This window comes from Protopterus annectens, chromosome 4.part0 (genome assembly GCF_019279795.1).
Source record: "Protopterus annectens isolate FY-2018-M chromosome 4.part0, PAN1.0, whole genome shotgun sequence".
NCBI lineage: Eukaryota > Metazoa > Chordata > Ceratodontiformes > Protopteridae > Protopterus > Protopterus annectens.
The window spans coordinates 911,588,271-911,608,269 of NC_056733.1; the positions used below are offsets into that span (position 1 = coordinate 911,588,271).

At 44.1% G+C, this 19,999-nt stretch overlaps 1 protein-coding gene across 1 annotated transcript in view; it reads right to left on the reverse strand.

Moving 5' to 3' along the window:
- The window catches only part of RNF10 (ring finger protein 10), a 2,146,785-nt gene that overhangs the window by 875,216 nt on the left and 1,251,570 nt on the right, over positions 1-19,999 (reverse strand). The gene's annotated exons all lie outside the window — the stretch shown is intronic.

Below are 19,999 nucleotides of genomic sequence, written 5' to 3' on the forward strand. Positions count from 1 at the left end.
TTACCATAGGGGGGAGTCTTATTATTCACAGATTTGGAAGTGGAGGTCCCCCACTGCTTAGTTCAGAGTCCCCTGGGACTGAAACCTGGGTTTTTTGCTGGGTCTGGGTTTGGCTTGAGAAGACCTGAAGGGGCTGGAAAGGACCAATTCTAAGAGGGACAGTGCCTACTAAATCTAGGAGGCTGGACTTCTTTAACAATTCGCATAGATTTAGCTTTATCTTCCATGTTTAAGAATTTCCTCAGCCTTGTTGCCATACAGGTGGTCCTGATTTAAAGGAGCATCCAACAATTTAGCTTTAACATGATCAGGCAAAGATTGCTCCTTAAGCCAAGCACATCTGAGCACAGACCCAGTAACAGCAGCCCTGCTTTTTGTTGAGCATCTTAATCGTAGCACTACTTTTTTTGAAGTCGACTATATTCAGATTTGGGGACTCCATAGACTTACTAGATTTACATCTTACTTTTGAGATTAACATTTTGCATTTTCAGAGCAAGACTTTTTTAGAAAGAACACCATTGTTAACCAGTACTTACATCGTGAGAGTTTACATCCTGACCATATGAAAAGTGGGGTTGCCAAAGGTCAGTTTATACGACTCAGCAGATTGACCATTGAACATTCAGTTTTTTTAGAAGTAGACAAATTAAGTTTTTTTCAACAAACAGGTTATGACTTGAATTGGCTTCACAGGATTGTTCAGGAAGTTATACACCTTAGGGTCACTTCTGCACGTCCAATTTTGGACAAATATCATCTGTAAGGTCACATCTCAGTGTCACGAATGGTGGTTACAAGAATTTCATTTTAGCTTTTCCTATACCTATTTGCAATGAAATGAGTGTAATAAGAAAGATTCTTTTGGAACATAGGAAGGTAATTTTGGGCAATGCAGAACTGGTCAAGATTTTAGGTGACAAACCATTTTTTAGTTACAAAAAGGTAACTAGCATCAAGCACATTTTAGAATTTAAGAAAAATCAGAGCACAAGTTCAGTAGTTAGTTCAGTCAGACGTTTTTCATGTGGTAAATGTAAACAGTGTAGATACACGAGTAATGTGTCCAGTTTAGATTTCAAACATTTAAAAAGAAAGTTTGTGGCTATAGGGCATTACTGTTGCAACACGACCAATGTGGTACATTGTGCAACATGTGACATGCCAAAAGTTCTATGTTGGGAAAACCATTAGTGCATTAAACAAAAGAATTTATGAGCATTGTTTAGCTATAAGAAAGAAGGACGTTAACAATGCTCTGGCTGTTCATTCCACAGAATGTGCACTGTTTAAGAAATTTTCTTTTTTTGTCTTGGAAAGACTTGTTTTCTGGTGGTTATAAGACACTTTTAGAGTGTAAGGAAAGTTTGTGGCAGATATTAGCTGACGAACCTCCTGGCCTCAATGGTGCAGTCAACATGAAATGTTTTCTGCAGATGGCTAAGATTAAATAATTTTATAGCTTTTTATTATATGGATATTTAAACCACTTGATTAGATATTATTATTATGGTGACAATATGTGCATCAAATAATAGTTTGATTCAATAATTCAAATGTATTTAGTCATTTCACTTTAAGGTTTTTCAAAATGAAAGTCATGTGATTTGATATCAAATGGTATTTAAACAGTTTGTAATTAATGGAGTGTTTGTTCTGAAGAAGCTCATGTGCAATAAAGTGAGTGAAAGCGCTTAAAGTTACGTTGGTAGTCCTGTGGTTGGATTTATTGTCTGTTTTGGTGCTCTTTTTATCTTGTTTTGGTCGAGTATATGTGAGTTTTATTTATTTATTTTTCTTTTTGTGGCATCATGACTGGAGGCAATTTTTCCCAGGGCAGAAACCTCAATTTAACTATACACCCCACACCAGGAGATTCGAGTGGGGTTTCTGATCATTTGGTTTCCATCATTACTGATGCGATTCGTGATGGTTTCACTAGACTATCCGGTTCATCTGGTGACCGTAGCAATCAAGGACTAATTTCAGGAAGATGCGCCATGCGTGAGGGGGGGCGTTCCTGTTTCAGAAACCAGCATTTCTCACAGTGGAAGTCGTCCGTTATGTCCGAGTGAAAGAAATGGGACTTGTACTACAGTTTGCAGCACCGGTGAAGCAGACTTGATTAACAACTTGTTTTCCACCAGTTCTAATCCATTTTTGGATGTTAAAGAAGGTGCCAATTCCCTTCAAGTAAGTGCCAATGATGCTTGTAACGAGGATCGAGATTTTGAATTGTGCAAAGATAATATTTTTAAATTAGAATGGTTAGCTATTAAGATAGCGTCCTTACAGCTTGAAATACTGTATTTCGAAGAAAACATTAGGCGTGGTTGTGTTCCACAAGGCCTAAGAGTTTAAGTTTCCTAACTGTGTTAAACCAGGTGATGCTTTATACAAAGAGCTAGTGGACATGTTTAATGTGACTGGTATTTCTCTCATGAAGTCTTTGATAGCACAATACACCAAAGATATTTCAGAAATGAAAGAGGAAATGGAGACTTTGGACAGAAATATTTAGTCTTCCTCTAGTTTTTCTTGCTTCAATACTTTGTATTGTAGCATTGGTGTTAAAGTTGACAGACAAAGCATCAATAGTGGTTAGGAAACGAGGTAAGCTTATTAGAGATTTACAGGCTTACTCTAATGGGTCAGTGTATCCACTTAAATTCAACTACAATGTTCAAAGCAGGAGATATTTTCCATCTACAACTAATAAGACTGTTGATAATACTGACAGCAACAACAATTCAAGTGCAGTGGTTGACAATTCTGACTGTTCTGACAATGCTGGTAATGCCAATACTAACAGCCGTTCTGCATACGTGTCCAATAACAATAAAGGAAACAATGATTTGCTGGTAATGCCAATACTAACAGCCGTTCTGCATACGTGTCCAATAACAATAAAGGAAACAATGATTTGCTGGTAATGGTAATACTAACAGCCGTTCTGCACACGTGTCCAATAACAAAGGAAACAATGATTTGCTGGTAATGGTAATACTAACAGCCGTTCTGCACATGTGTCCAATAACAATAAAGGAAACCATGATTTGCTGGTAATGGTAATACTAACAGCCGTTCTGCACATGTGTCCAATAACAATAAAGGAAACAATGATTTGCTGGTAATGGTAATACTAACAGCCGTTCTGCACACGTGTCCAATAACAATAAAGGAAACAATGATTTGCTGGTAATGGTAATACTAACAGCCGTTCTGCACACGTGTCCAATAACAATAAAGGAAACAATGATTTGGGTCCTTTTTTAGTGGACTCCACAGGGAACAAAGACTCCCAAGTGGACACAAGTGAACAACAAGAGCAATGTGAAAGGGAGGAATCGGAGAAAGAACTGACCTTTGATATAGAAGTGCTGAATTTGACTGGTGATGCACTAGACAATGAAGTTATTTCTGTTTTGAAAAAGGGCTTTTCTTTTGTTCCCAATAATGCTGTGAATATTCCTAGATTAATTGTGGATTTTAGATTGTACCTCAGGAAATTAAATTTAAGTTTTATCTTTGACAACATTCCCAACGCTCAAATTGTGACAAACGTGTTTAAAAGGAACAGTATTTACAATCCAGCTTTGAATTCTACCATCCAAATGTTTGGTACACTGAGAAAAACAGTTTAGAACTATGAAAAGTTATATTCTTGATTCTAATTTGCCTGAGGGTGAAAGCAGGGCTCTGGTTAACTTAACAACAATGAAGTTAGAGTTATGAAGGCAGATAAAGGGGGTTCATTAGTAGTTATGAAGACTACATCTTATGAACAAGCTATGCTTACTTTACTTGCTGATGACAACTGTTATAAGGCAGTTAGTAGTGAATACATCCTCAACTGCTTTAGGAATTTGGACACTACTTTGATTTATTTTGTGAAGACAGCATAGATTTTGACACGTACAGGTTTTTACAAGTGGAATACCCTAAAATGGCTGTAATGTTTGGTATTCCCAAAGTACATAAAAATCATACTTGCCCCCCTTTTAGGCCTATTGTATCTGCATCATACTCTAAGACAGAACCCATTTCAGTTTGGCTTGATAGCATCTTTAATCCATTTGTTCAAGTATTGAAATTTTATTTAAGGGACTCTTGGCATTTACTAGAACTGTTAAATGAACTTAAAGGGGTAGATGGCTGCTCTTCTACTTCCTTTTCTTTTGCAAGTTTGGATGTCACCTCATTATATACTAGCATTGATCAGGAGGTTGGTTTGGAATACTTGAAGGAATATCTGAGTATACAGTTCTTGAAAATGTTATGGTCAACACTGCTTGCACCCTTATGGAATTAATTCTTACTAATAATGTCTTCAAATTTGGTCAGAGTTTTTTTCAGCAAACATCTGGAGTAGCTATGGGGTCAAGAGTAGCACTCTCATTTGCCAACATTGTTATGGCCCTTTGGGAAATGAAACATCTTTATGCGTCGCCTTTTGTAGAAAACATTTTGTTTTACAGGCGATACATAGATGATTTAATATTTCTTTGGAAGGGCAGCTATGACAGTTTTTTACTTTTTGTTGAGCATCTTAATCGTAGCACTACTTTTTTGAAGTTGACTATTGGCAGTTTTGGGGACTCCATAGACTTCCTAGATTTACATCTTACTTTTGACATTAACATTTTGCATTTTCAGAGCAAGATATTTAGAAAGAACACCTTTAACCAGTACTTACATCGTGAGTTTACATCCTGACCATAGGAAAAGTGGGGTTGTCAAAGGTCAGTTTATACGACTCAGCAGAATGACCACTGAATATTCAGTTTTTTTAGAAGTAGTAGACAAATTAAGTTTTTTTCAACAAAAAGGTTATGACTTGAATTGGCTTCACAGGATTATTCAGGAAGTTATACAACTTGGGGTCACTTCTGCACGTTCAGTTTTAGACAACAATGTCATCTGTAAGGTCACATCTCAGTGTCACGAATGGTGGTTACAAGAATTTCATTTTAGCTTTTCCTATACCTATTTGCAATGAAATAAGTAATAGAGATTCTTTTGGAACATTGGAAGGTAATTTTGGGCAATGCAGAATTGGTCAATAGTTTAGGTGACAAACTTTTAGTTATGTACTCACCATAACTTCAGATGTTTGGGATCCATCTCACCTACATTCTGAATGATGGGTTCGGAGCCGATCCCTCGGCTCCGACTCGGCACGCTTATGCCAAAGAGTGAAGTCTCTTATTGGCTGAGCTTACTATATCCCAGGATGCACCACTGCCAGTCCCCCAGATCTAGTTTGTCCGCATACATGCACACATGCATACCCTGCTTATATAACATCGTCAGATGAAACAAGATAAAAACAGTGGAGCTCAAAACCGTTCCATCTCTTCTGATCTGCAAGGCAGGGGGAAGGCGGGTGGGTATCAGGAATGTAGGCGAGATGGATCCCAAACATCTGAAGTTATGGTGAGTACATAACTAAAAGATGTTATGTGATCCTATCTCTACATTCTGAATGATGGGACAGCGTCCTAGCACCTGAATCCTGGGTGGCTCACTGGAAAACACTCCTGAGTACCGTGGAACCAAATGATGCTCGTCCTTTAGATGCCACGTCCAATTTGTAGTGGGAAATGAAAGTGTGCGGGTTGGACCAAGTAGCCGCAGCACAAATTTCCGATATAGCGAGCTTGGAATGAAAGGCTATAGAAGTAGCCATAGCTCTGGTAGAATGAGCTTTGATGGATGATGTAAGATGTTTATTCAAGAAGAATAGGCCTGAGTTATGCAATCTCTGATCCATTTTGAGATTGTAGCTTTGTGATGGTTTGGCCCAATTTATTATCTGAGAAGGACACAAACAACTGGTCTGACTTACGAAGTTGCTGAGTCCTGTCTAAATAGAAGCGTAATTGCCTGTGAACATCCAATTTATGGAGAGTGTATTCTGCTTCATTAGAGAATTTTGGAAAGAAAACTGGTAGTTCTAGAGATTGTTGAAGACAGAAACTAGAGCAGACCTTTGGAACAAAGGATGGATTAGGCCTGAGTGATACTCTATCTTTGTGGAAAATCAAATACGGTGGTTTAATAGACAGGGCTTGAAGCTCTGAGACTCTTCTTGCCGAAGTAATAGCCACTAAGAATGCCGTTTTCCAAGACAGATATTTTAATTCGCATGTAGCAGCCGGTTCAAAAGGGGGGGGATGTTAATGCGCGAAGCACCAAATCAAGATCCCACGGAGGTGCAGGATGAAAAACTGGTGGTCTTAACAGACTCGCACCTTTAATGAATGTTTTGCATAGTTTGCTGCTCATCAAAGGAGGGTCCGTGGATTCATGGAACTTAGAGATAGCAGCTAGTTGAACTTTAATAGTTGAGACAGAAGATCCCTGATTAAACAGGGATGTTAAGAATTTCAAAACCTCTGGGACAGGAGCAGTGATAGGGTCTAAGCCCTTGAGTTGAGCCCAGATAGCAAACCTCTTCCACTTACTGAGGTACAATTTGTTAGTGGTGGGTTTGTGGGCCGAATATAAAATGTGAACAACTTCCGGGTCTAGTGTGTGACTTCTAACTAAGGTTGGAAGTGGAGGAGCCAAGCTGTCAATTTCAGAGATTGAAGGGACTGATGCCAATGTCCCGACTGATGGATTAGCAAATCCGGGATCAGGTCTAAGGTCCACGGATCGTCCACTGCATGCTTTTTAGATAAGGAAACCATATCTGGCGAGGCCAGTATGGGGCAATCAGAATCATTGAAGACCCTAGTTGAGAAGCTTTTGAATAACTTTGGGAAGGAGTGGTATTGGAGGAAAGGCATAAAGTAGCCCTGTTGGCCAAGGTTGTGCTAGAGCATCCATGGCTGGTACTTCCTGATGTGGAATCAAGGAGAAGAACCTTTGGCACTTGGTGTTTTGTGGAGTTGCAAATAGGTGCAGCATGGCGTCCCCATCTCTTGAAAACCTGGGCTGCTACTGTGCGGTTTAGAGACCATTCGTGAGGAGAGAGAATTGTCCTGCTTAATTTGTCCGCCAATATATTTGACTTTCCGGGATGTGGGTCGCTACCAAGAAGCGGTTGGTAGCTACAGCCCATTCCCACACTCTCATGGCCTCTCTGCAAAGGGGATACGATCTGGTCCCTCCTTGTTTGTTCAGATACCAAACCATCGACATGTTGTCTGTGTGGATGGCGATGATGCCCTGAGGAAGAAACTTGTGTAAGGCCTGTAGGGATAGAAGTACAGCCCTCATTTCCAACACGTTGATGTGGAGAAGAGCTTCATCCGGAAGCCAGGAGCCCTGAACTAGCCTGCCCAGACAATGCCCCCCCCACCCTATCTGGGAGGCATCTGTCGTCAGGGTAACCACTGGAGGGAGAACAAAGGGTTTTCCTGATCCAAGTTGGATGTTTGAAGCCACCAGCGAAGGTCCCTTTGCATATTTCCGTAATCATGATGTGGTGATTGAGGGAAGATCCTGAAAGGACCATTGAGTTGACAAGAGCCACTGAAGAATCCTCATGTGTAACCTTGCTAGAGGAACTAAAAGTACCGTGGCAGACATTGAGCCTAGAACCTGAAGGACCATCCTGGCTGGGGCTTTGGATCTCGAGATCAGAGCTTGAACTTGGCCCTGTAAAGTTTGGATCCTTTCGCAGGAAGAAAGACGCGCATCAATCTTGAGTCTATCTCTGCTCCTATGAACTTTATGCGTTGAGAGGGCAGCAAGACAGACTTTGACCAATTGAATGTAATCCCAGGGTAACACCCAGGAGATGGTGGCTTTGAGGTTGTCCATTAGTAGATGCCTGGTGGTGGCAGTCAGGAGCCAGTCGTCCAGATAGGGAAACACTTGGAATCCAAGACTTCTCAGGTGAGCCGTCACTACTGCCAAACACTTGGTGAACACCCTGGGGGCTGTGGTGAGACCAAAGGGCAGAGCGCAAAATTGGTAATGACTGACTCCCAGGCTGAAGCGCAGATACCTTCTGGACGCCTGATGTATCGGTATGTGATAATAGGCGTCCTTGAGGTCTATGGAGCACATCCAAACATCCTTCTCCAACAATGGGAGAATGGATTGTAACGTGACCATTCGAATTTGGATTTCGTGACGGATTGGTTCAGTCTGCTGAGATCCAATATTGGTCTCAGGTCCCCTGTCTTTTGGCACTAAAAGAACCTGGAGTAATTTCCTGATCCGATCTGGTCTGTGGGGACTGGTTGGATGACTCCTTTTCTAGCAGCTTTAAAGCTTCTGCGGCTGCCATTTCCCTTTGACTGGGTGGTGGGCCCGGGATTCTTTTGGAGGGTGGGGGCGAGAATGTCAATGGGATGCTGTAACCTCCGGCAATGATGCGAAGCACCCATCTGTCCTGAGTGATTGACTCCCAGGCTTTTAGGTGCTTGGCAAGCGACACCCGACTGGCTCGAGCAGCACAGCCGGGCAATCCCTCATGGCGTGTGGGAGGCTGAAGAGCCACGAAAGGACTCGCGGTCTCCAGAATTGCGGGGCCCTCTGCCGCCTCTGGGATGGCGTCTCCCTGAAAAATTTCCCGCCCTCTGCCTCTGGGCGGGGAATCTTCCTGCTGTTGGGAGAAAAACTTGCGAGATTTTGAACCACATTTTCCCCCTCCTTTGGCCTTGGGGTAAGGCCGAAGGGAGTGGAATAACGGGCCCCCACGGCAGATAACGTTTTCCCTCTTGCTCACAGCGGGTAAGGGTGTCTTTCACCTTGGGTCCAAACAATGAGGACCCATCAAAGGGAGCGTCGAAGGAAGACTTGAAGGCCTCCATGAACTGACACAAGCGGAGCCAGGCTTGTCTCACGTAGAGCCACGCCTGTGCCTGCCGCTCTACCGCCCTTCGGCCGCATAGGAAATGAGCCTCATGGACGAGTTAGCAATTGGCGTAAGGATAGCCAACTGAGAGCTAGCGGACTGGGCTAGCTGCTCAGGTAGGTTACCGAGAGGAATCTGACAACTCCTTGACCAGATCCCTCTGAAGCCTGGTAAAATGTGCCAAATAATTCAGAGACCTTAAGGTAAAGGCCGCTGAAGTCAGGGTGCGCTTCCGCACCTATCCATACTCCTAGACTCCTTATTAGGAGGATGGATGGGCGTTGAAGCCTCTGCCACGTCCTGTTGTGTAGCAGATGCCACCACCATGGCATCTACAGCCACTCCTTTAGTAAGGAACTCCTTCTCGGGGAGCAGATAAAATTTGTTTGGACGAGAAGGGACTGGTTCCACGGTATCCGGATGTTCCCGCCTTCGACAAACTAAATCCAGAAGCTCGTCGAAGGCGGAGACACCCAGGAGGCGGAGGGCTGAGCCCCAAAGGCCTTGAGGAGCACTGATTCGTCCGCAGAGGGGTTTGGATATCCAGCCGCCTCGTTGTTTGAGGATCTCTAAGATGTCTGCAAAGAGACATCATCCGAGGGCGACTTAGGGGACCCCTCCGCATCATCCATATCAGTGTCCGATGTAATAGACTCGGGAGTCCACGTGCTTCCTCTTGCACGATCTCTTCCTTGGGGTTCCTCTGAAGACAACTCGAAGAACCCTCAGGAGGAGGGAACCCCACTGGGGTAACCTCAGGCCTCGGGGCTCCGCTGGCTACGGACAGGGGAACTGCCAAAGACCCAGTCTCCACGCCCAGGAAGGTGCTGGTAAAACCGGAGAGATGGCGAAGAGGATTTGGCCAAGGCACTCCTCATGGCCCTGAAAGCCGGACCCCAGAATCCTGGGAGTGTCCGGTCTCGAGCCATGATGGTAGACGGAAGTCCCAGCGAAGCACCGAGAGGGAGGCTCGGAACCGAAAGCATAGGTCCCAAACATCACCCTCGGGTCCAGCCGAAGAAGTCCAGCGTACCAAACTCGGACCCGAGGCCGGGTTGGAGTAAGGGTCGGAGCCGACCCTGAGATCTCCACCGGCTCCAAGAGCACCTGCTCCAGGGGCAAGCAGTCGGAGGAGGAATGGCAATGGGGTGGGTCATGGTCATCGGCTCCGAAGCCAACTGGGTCGGAACAGAAACAAATTTTGGAAGACTGGGGACTGGAACAGTCTTTGGAGCACCCTGTCTATATCAGAATCCGACATTCTCAAGACCGAGAGGAAACAGAGCGGGTTCGAGAAGACCTCTCCCTCGGCCCCAAGGGACTAGGGGACCGGCTCGGCGACTCGATGAGAATCGGCGCCGAGGAAACACACACCAGATTCCATCGGTGCCGAGGTAGACTTGGCCGAGGAGGAAGTGTCTGAGCGGCCCTTGTCGGCTCCGAGAGCAGTGGAGCCGGCGAAGGTGACCCGCCTCGATGCCCCAGCCATCGGCTCCGAAGCCAGGAGTCGATACTGGAGGCATCGAGGCAGACCGTTCGACCTCGGCTCCGAAGTCTTTGGAGCCGAAGGAGAGGCCTGCCTAGGTCTCTTGGCAGTCGGATCCGACAGACTGGTCGGAACGAAGCCCTTTCTTTTGGCAGGAGCCGGAGAGGAAGACAAGGCTTCTTCAAAGAGGGTTTAATTAACCCCTTGAGAATCAATTTATTTTTCCTCTCCTGGAGGACCCTTGAGGAAAAAGCGTGACATACGCTGCATGACTCCTGCAAGTGCTTTGCCCCTAAACAATATACACAAAGTAGATGGTCATCAGTAACAGACATCTTAAAAGCACATTTAGAACATTTTTTAAAGCCCGAAGGCCTAGGGGTTTGAGACATGATGTTAAACAATTTCTGACAGGAAATTTAACAACTATAGATTCGCTGTGACAAAAAAAAACCAAGGCTTACAGTAATAGTGTAAAACACAACCTTAGCTGTAATGACCGGGAACTTTAAACCACTAAAAGCTTCAGTTACAACGGTTGACCGAAAAGGCCCTGGTTTGTAAGGGGGGCCGAAACAAACTCAACCCAATCACACACAAAATATTTCACTACTCAAACGTACACAAAGGCAGCGATAGCCGTTAAAACGGCTTTTGTGATATAAAGAGCAAAAAACTGACAGAAAAAGTAGTTAATAAAAGCTACTCAGCCCAGCCAGCTCGAGACCACGTCTTTGCAGGGAAGCGGCAAACGAGATCTGGGGGACTGGCAGTGGTGCATCCTGGGATATAGTAAGCTCAGCCAATAAGAGACTTCGCTCTTTGGCATAAGCGTGCCGAGTCGGAGCCGAGGGATCGGCTCCGAACCCATCATTCAGAATGTAGGCGAGATAGGATCACATAACATCCATTGTTTAGTTACAAAAAGGTAACTAGCATCAAGCACATTTTAGAATTTAAGAAAAATCAGAGTACAAGTTCAGTCGGAAGTTTTTCATGTGGTAAATGTAAACAGTGTAGATACAAGAGTAATGTGTCCAGTTTAGATTTCAAACATTTAAAAAGAAAGTTTGTGGCTAGAGGGCATTACTGTTGCAACACGACCAATGTGGTATATTGTGCAACATGTGACATGCCAAAAGTTCTATGTTGGGAAAACAGAGCATTAAACAAAAGTATTTGAGCATTGTTTAGCTATAAGAAATAAGGATGTTAACGATGCTCTGGCTGTTCATTCCACAGAATGTGCACGGTTTAAATGTTCTTTTTTTGTCTTGGAAAGGATTAACACGGACTTGTTTTCTGGTGATTATAAGACACTTTTAGAGTGTAAGGAAAGTTTGTGGTAGATATTAGCTGACGGACCTCCTGGCCTCAATGGTGCAGTCAACATGAAATGTTTTCTGCAGATGGCTAGGATTAAATAATTTTATAGTTTTTTATTATATGGATATTTAAACCACTTGATTAGATATCATTATTATGGTGACAATATGTGCATCAAATAATAGTTTGATTCAATAATTCAAATGTATTTAGTCATTTCACTTTAAGGTTTTTCAAAATGAAAGTCATGTGATTTGATATCAAATGGTATTTAAACAGTTTGTAATTAATGCAGTGTTGGTTCTGAAGAAGCTCATGTGCATTAAAGTGAGTGAAAGCACTTAAAGTTACATTGGTAGTCCTGTGGTTGGATTTATTGTCTGTTTTGGTGCTCTTTATCATATTTGAATATTTCTTTGCCTGCAAAATGCAATATCTGGAGCTAGGCACATTGTGAATACCCTGGGTGCAGCAGATAAGCCAAAGGGCAGTGCAGAGAAATGATAGCGCATGTAGCCTGCTTTGAAGGGTAGGTATCTTCTGCCAAGATTCCCTGATTGGGACGTGCAGGTATGCTTCTTTTAAATCTAGTGTTGCCCAACCAGGCATCGTTGCCTAGCACAGGAAGTAATCGAAGTCTCAGCATCTTGAATTTTGGAATCTCCAAAAAGGTGTTTAGACCGGTCCAGGATAGGAAAAGTACAGTTTTGTACCTACCATAAATGTAGATGTTCGAAGATCCACACTGCTGCAGTCCTTACACTTGGGTAGTCCGCTGTCCTCGGTCGGCCCGAATATCAAAGTATTAGGCTGACGTCGGTCAAGGCGCTTAAGACTGACATCAGGACGTCAGGATACAAATGCGCATGACCGACGTCATATCCTCAGTCTTTTCTTGCCCCAGATGTCAGAAGACCCTAAACAGAAAGGTCAAAACCAAAAGACAGCAAAAAAACAACCAAACACCCTTGTACTAACCATATGTACAATATATACAATATTCACAATATGTACAACCCAAACCACACAACCACCTCTAACTACAGAGGGAAGGAGGGAGGTAATTGGACTGCAGCAATGTGGATCTTCGAACATCTACATTTATGGTAGGTACAAAACTGTACTATGTTCTTCATCTCACATTGCTGCAGTCCTTACACTTGGGTAGAATCCCAAAGCAGAGATAAGGGAGGATGGCAAACCTATAAAGCAGTAGGAGCTGCCAAAATGCCCTGTAAAATTGCAGTGGCAAAACCAGCCCTCGATTTAGAGTAAAGTGGAAGGTGATAATGCTTAGAGAAAGTATGCACTGAACTCCAAGTAGCTGCCTCCAAAATATCTTTAGTCGCCACCCCCCTTAAAAAAGCTGTGGAAGTGGCAGTAGCCCTAGTGGAATGAGGCCTAATCCCAGCTGGAATCTCCTTACCATGATGGGAATAACAGAAAGCAATGCAAAACCCAATCCACTTAGAAATAGTTTGTTTTGACACAGGCTTGCCCTGAGAACCCAAAGCAAAAGAAACAAATAACTGCTGAGATTGCCTGAACCCTTTAGTTCTGCTCAAATAATATCGCAACTGCCTGTGTATATCCAAGGTGTGCAAAATCTTTTCCCCTTTATTTTGGGGGTTTGCATAAAAAGTAGGCAAATGAATAGTTTGGTTTAAAGCAACACTAGAAACCACTTTAGGCATAAAGGAAGGATTAGTACGCAAAGATACCCTATCCTTATGGAAAATTAAGAAAGGCTCAACTGCCATAAGGGCCTGTAATTCAGAAACCCTTCTCGCAGAGGTAATGGCTAACAAAAAAGCAGTCTTCCATGATAAATATTTCAACTCAGCAGTAGCTGCAGGCTCAAAAGGTTGTAGAGTGAGTTTCTCCAACACAAAACTGAGATCCCAAGCAGGAGTAGGAGCTCTCGTGGGGTCTTATATTCTTCGCCTCTAAGGAATTGCTTAAACAAAGGATGAGAAAACAATGGTGGGTCACAGTCATAGTGAGCAGAAATTGCTGCAGCATGAACCTTAATAGAAGAGAAGGACAAACCTTTGTCCAGTAACTCAGTAAGATATTGCAGAGCCACACTTAAATTAGGCTTAGAAACATCAAATGCCTTTGCTGCACTCCAAAATAAAAATCTCTTCCATTTGTCTGCGTACACTTTCCTTGTACTAGGCCTTCTGGCCTCCAAAATAACATTCAAAACTTGCTGTGGAAGCTGAGACCCTCCAGGGTTTAGAACAGAATATGCCAGGCTGTCAGGTGAAGAGAGTGAAGTTTGACATTGAGTAAATGACCGTTCTCCTGAGACAGCAGGTGTGGAATCAAGGTAAAGGCCATGGAGGCTCCACCAGACTTCTCAGTAGTGGGTACCAGTGCTGTCGAGGCCAATCTGGAGCTATTAAAATCATCTTTGGCTTGTCCTGTCTGACCTTCAGAAGTACCTTTGGGAGGAGAGGCAGAGGTGGAAAGGCATACACATGAAGATTGCTCCAATTGAATGAAAGAGCATCCACTTTCCAGGCTGTGGGATGAAACCTTTTTGTGCAAAACTTTGGCAGCTGGTAGTTTATTGGAGAAGCGAACAGATCTATGTCTGGAGTTCCCCATGACACTGTCAATTTCTTAAATACATGAGGATCCAATTTCCACTCGTGGGGATCCATAATTTGTCTGCTCAACACATCTGCTAAGGAGTTCTGTGCTCCCGGCAGAAACCTTGCCTGAAGATTTAGCTGTAAACTGAGAGCAGTCTCCCACAAAATCATTGCTTGTCTGCATAGAGGATAAGAATGAGTTCCCCCTTGCTTGTTGATATACCACATGACAGTTGTGTTGTCTGTTAGAATCAACACCTGCCCTGGAAGAAGTAAATCCTTGAAAGCTATTAATGCAAATTGGACTGCTAACTTCTCCTTCAAGTTGATATGTAGATGATGTAGTCTGGCAGGCCACGTGTCTTGTATCCACTTTCCATTTAGATGAGCTCCCCAAGCTTTGTCTGAGGCATCTGTCGTTAGAATCTGACTCGTCTCTGGCCGGGTCACAGAGAGTCCCTTGTTTAGGTGACATTCCTGAGCCCACCACAAAAATTCCTTTTGAATGCAAGGTATTATCTGAATGACAGTGTCCATATCTTGGCAGTGCTGTGTCCATACATTTTTGAGATACCATTGTAGCTTCCTCATATGCAGTTTGGCATTGGGAAGCACCAGAATACAAGATGCCATGAACCCCAAGGCTTGAAGGACTGTCCTTGCAGTCAGCCTGGACTGATGAGACAATTGATGGAAGTAAAGAGAAAGATTCTTTTATTTGTCCGGGGTCAAAAAGGCCATCTGGGATGCTGTATTCAGTCTCACACCCAGAAAGCACATGTCCTGAGAGGGTACTAGACTGGACTTTATTTCGTTCACAGAATACCCCAGGCATCTTAGCACTGCTATCACATAGTGTAAATGATGAAGAAGTTAGTCCTTTCCTTGAGCCAGAATCAGGCAATCGTCCAAATAAGGATAGATCTGTATTCCTCTTAGCCTGAAGAAAGCTATCACTGGAGCCAGAACCTTTGTGAACACTCTGGGTGCAGTAGATAAGCCAAAGGGCAATGCAGAGAACTGATAATGAGAAGTCCCAGCCCGAAAACGCAGATACTTCCTGCAACTTAGCCTGATAGGAACATGAAGGTAAGCCTCCTTGAGATCCAGAGTCACCATCCAGTGATCTTTGCCCAGCAGAGGTAAAAGCTGTTGTAACGTCAACATTTTGAACTTGGGAATGTCCAGATAAAAGTGTTGAGGAGAGATAAATCCAAAATTGGTCTCCACGTGTTCCCCTTCTTTGGTACTAGGAACAGGCGAGAATAAAATCCTAGGCCCACTTCTGGCAGAGGGACTGGTTGTATGGCCCCTATTTGGAGCAGCAGAGAAATTTGTTTGTGAGCCTCTAGTCTTTGCTGAGGAGGAACGTCCGGCATGCCTTTGAAAGGAGGCAAGGTATGGAAATAAAACCTGTAACCTCGGTGTATGATATCCAATACCCATCTGTCTTGGGTAATCAAACTCCAATTTTCCTTGAAAAGTGCCAACCTTCCTCCCAAAGGTGCTGCCAGACAAGAAGGATCTGGCAGCTGAAAGGGTAGGTCATTGGGCCTGTTTACGAAAGGACTGGCCCCTGCCCTCCCCTGAAGATTGTGCAGGAGAACTCCCCGTTCTAGGTCTGAAGGAGCTCTGAGCTCTGCCCCTACCACGTCTAGATCTACCCCTAGACTGTGAATCATAAGAAGGGTACGTCCACCCCTTAGCAGGCCAATTCCTACTAAATTTTGGAGGCTGGACTTGCAAAAAATCTTTAACAGTCTGCATAGACTTAGCCTTGTCCTCCATTTTCTTCAAGACTGACTCCACAGGTGAACCAAACAACACATCAGACTGTAAAGGAGCATCCAAAATCCTTGTCTTAACATGTTCAGACAAATTCCGATCCCTCAACCAGGCGTGCCTGCGAAGAACTGACCCAGTGGCAGCCACCCTAGACGAGGCCTGTATAGCATCAAAACCACATTGTAAAGAATGCTTACCCACCTGTTCAGAGACATGTACCAAATCCTGTAGTTCCTTACACTCAATGCCTTCCGCCAGAGCATCTACCTTAGACTTCAGTTGAGAAAGAAGATAGTTTTGATATTTCAACATGTGAAACTGGCAATTCAAAGCCCTCATAGCTAAGGTGGAAGAAGTATAGACTTTCTTTCCCCATCTATCCAAAGCTCTGGCCTCTTTATCTGGAGGAACCGGATTTTTACAACAGAGGCCTTGACACCCTTAGGTCCCTGACTAACAGTTTCTGGGTCGCCCTAGGACTCTTATAAAGATATTTATGAGCCTCAGGCACCCTATAATACCTATCCGGTTTAACAGGAGCAGGAGGCAAAGAATCAGGATTAAGTGAAGCCTCCGCAAACACATCTTCCACAACATCCAGAACAGGAGGTATAGCCAAAGGCCTATGCTGGGGTAAAAGCAAAAATTCCCTAAGCCTTTTCCTGGAATCAGAGAAGTCCTGACCTTCCCACTTAAAATGTTCCCTCATGGAATGAAGAGTCTCTGAAAAGAAAAATCCTCTGGAGGAGAAGCAGAAGGAGTGGAATCATCTGCATCAGAATCAGAATAAGGAGAGTACTCCTGCAAGTCTTCAGCCGAAGACTCTGAAACATCTGAAGCCTGCTCAAAACTCCCCAACTCTGGTTCCACCCTAGGCCTCTTATCTGTAGGGGGCAAAGAACCTCTAATCAAAGTAATTAAATCTTCTGCCATTTTAAGCATGTGCTTCTTGGGCACAGATCCTGAAGAACCAGGAGTGACCCCAACAGAAGCTAAACCTGGCCTGCCCCTGGGAGAAGCCTTAGAAACAGAAGGAGAAGGCCTAACCACCCTAGGAAGGGAGGGGAGTACAGTAACCTGAGAAGCCCCTTCAGCCTGACCTGCCTCCTGAAAGGCCACATCCTGCAATAACAAAGTCTCCCCCTGGGACTCCTGAGAAGCCTCCGGTGGAACCACCGGTTCCACTGACGCCTCTAAAGAACCGGCGTCCGGTGCGGACGACTCTTCTGCCTGGGCTTGGCTGCCTTGTCTTTGCGCTTCTTGAAGAAGCGGCGCGGAGCATCCGGCGGCATCTTATAATTGCACCGCTTCCCAAAGACCAACCTGGCACAATCCAACCTTCGCTAATAGTGCGCTTATTGAACCTAGCACAAAAGCGACACCCAACAACGTCGTGCTCAGGCCCCAAACAAGGAATACACAAAGTATGATAATCTCTATGCGGTATCTGTTTCCCACAAGAAATACAGTTATTCACTTTTCTGACATCCGGTAAACCACTGAGGCAAGAAAAACCAAAATATTCCCCAACGGGGTACTTAGCCAACTTTGACTCCGTCTGAAACTCCGAATTCGAAAAATTTCAGAACGCCGAACGGCACTTGCAACGCTGCTTCTGCATCGGACCATGCGGCAAAAAAGACTGAGGATATGACGTCGGTCATGCGCATTTGTATCCTGACGTCCTGATGTCAGTCTTAAGCGCCTTGACCGACGTCAGCCTAATACTTTGATATTCGGGCCGACCGAGGACAGCGGACTACCCAAGTGTAAGGACTGCAGCAATGTGAGATGAAGAACATCCATGAATCGTCTTTTCTGGGTACCAGGAAAAGTCTCGAGTAGAAACCTCGTCCCTTTTCCTCTTCTGGTAAGAGTTGAATAGCCCCCCATGCTTAAGAGAGAAAGTACTTGTTTTTGGGCCTCTGCCCACTGATTTGGGGGTAGGTCCTGTCACCCAGTTGGTGTTGGCGAAGTGTGGAAGTGAAATCTGTAGCCCTGGGACACTATTTAAAACTCATTTGTCCTGGGTAATGAGTTCCTAATTCTTTGCATGAAGAGCAATCTTCCCCACAAAGGGGCAGTCAGTTGATAAGTGCTTGGAAATTTTAAAAGGAAGTCACTGAGACTGTTTATCATGGGGGGGGGTCTTATTATTCACAGATTTGGAAATGGAGGCCCCCCACTGCTTAGTTCTGAGTCCCCTGGGACTAAAACCTGGGGGTTTTGCTGTGTCTGGGTTTGGCTTGAGAAGACCTGGAAGGGGCTGGAAAGGACCAATTCTTAGAGGGCCAGTGCCTACTAAATCTAGGAGGCTGAACTTGTAAAAAATCAGTAACAGTTTGCATAGATTTAGCTTTATCTTCGATGTTTTTTAAGAATTTCCTCAGCCTTGTTGCCAAACAGGCGGTCCTGATTTAAAGGAGCATCCAACAATTTAGCTTTAACATGATCAGGCAAAGATTGCTCCTTAAGCCAAGCATGCCTTCTGAGCACAGACCCAGTAACAGCAGCCCTGCAACAGGCCTCTAATGAATCAAAACTACATTGCAAAGTATGTTCGGCAGAATGCATTAAATCCTGTAATTCTTTATTTTCCACACAGTCAGGAATCATCATTTTCTGTTTAAGCAGTCCAATAACATGTCGCTGATATTTTAACATATGAAACTGGCAGTTTAAAGCCCTAATGGCTAAGGTTGCAGAAGTGTAAAGCTTCTTACCCCATCTATCCAGCGCCCTGGAGTTTCAATCAGAAGGTGTAGGATTTTTAGCAGTAGAAGTCTTAATGCCCTTGGGCCCCTGTGAAATGGTCTCTGGATCTGCAATTGGATTTTTGAAAAGGAACTTGTGGGACTCTGGGACCCTGTAGTATCGGTTAGGTTTTCTGGGAGCAGGAGGCAGGGAATCAGGGGCCAAACTAGATTCCGAGAAAGCATCAACAATGTCTAGTACAGGAGGAACAGCTTAAAGGCCTATGCTGAGGTAGAAGGAAATCCCTAAGCCTCTTTTTTGAATCAGAAAAATCCTGGCATTCCCAGTGGAAATTCTCCCTTAGAGTATGCAATGTTTCCCCAAAAGAAAAATCCTCAGGAGGGAAAGCAGAGAGAAGAGAGTCCTCTGAATCAGAATCCTCATAAGTAGGTAAGGACAAATCCAGATCATCAGAAGAGTCAGAAAACAGAATCCTGATCAGAAGATTCATAAACTTCAGTCCTAGGCCTCTTAGAAGGGGGGGGGGGGTGGCTACCCCTGATTAGAGTTATTAGATCTTCAGCCATTCTTATCATTTGTTTTTTAGGCTTAGAGGCCTGAGCATATGGCCTGGGTGTCGGTTTTTTAGACATGGATCGAGATTTAGGCATAAGTAAAGGAGGCGTCTGTTTAATATGCACATCAGTAGGCCTGAATACAGCCTCAGAAGCAGATGCCTGCACAGCGGCTCTGGACCCATCCAAGGTAGAGACATCCGCGGGTTCCATAGTTAAACATCTCGCAGCATACCGGACTCCGAATGGGTCTCAGTAGGGGCCTGCGAATCAGAAGTAGCGGGTATCAGGGGCTGCGAAAGCACCTCACCGAGTACCGGCGAACTAGCGACTGGCTTAGGAGAAGCGTCGTTGGCAGTTTTGGACCTCGGCGGCCTGTCTCTATCTTTATCTTTGTGTTTTTTCAGAATTCCACTAGTCGGATGTCTAAAAGATGACATTTCTGGATAATTAAACAGAGAACCGAAATATTTAGAAGCGAAAATATACAGACGGATAGTGTGCAGATTAAATAAAGCACAAAACAGACAGCAAGGTACGTTATGGTCAGGGCCTAGGCAAGGAATACAGTACGAATGAAAATATTTATGAGGTATATGCTTTCCACAAGTAATGCAATTATTAACTTTTACTAACATCTGTAAGGAGCAAGAAAAAGTTACCCCAATGGGGTACTTAGATTTAGTTGAAGACTTCGGTTCTGAAACTGAAACGAAAA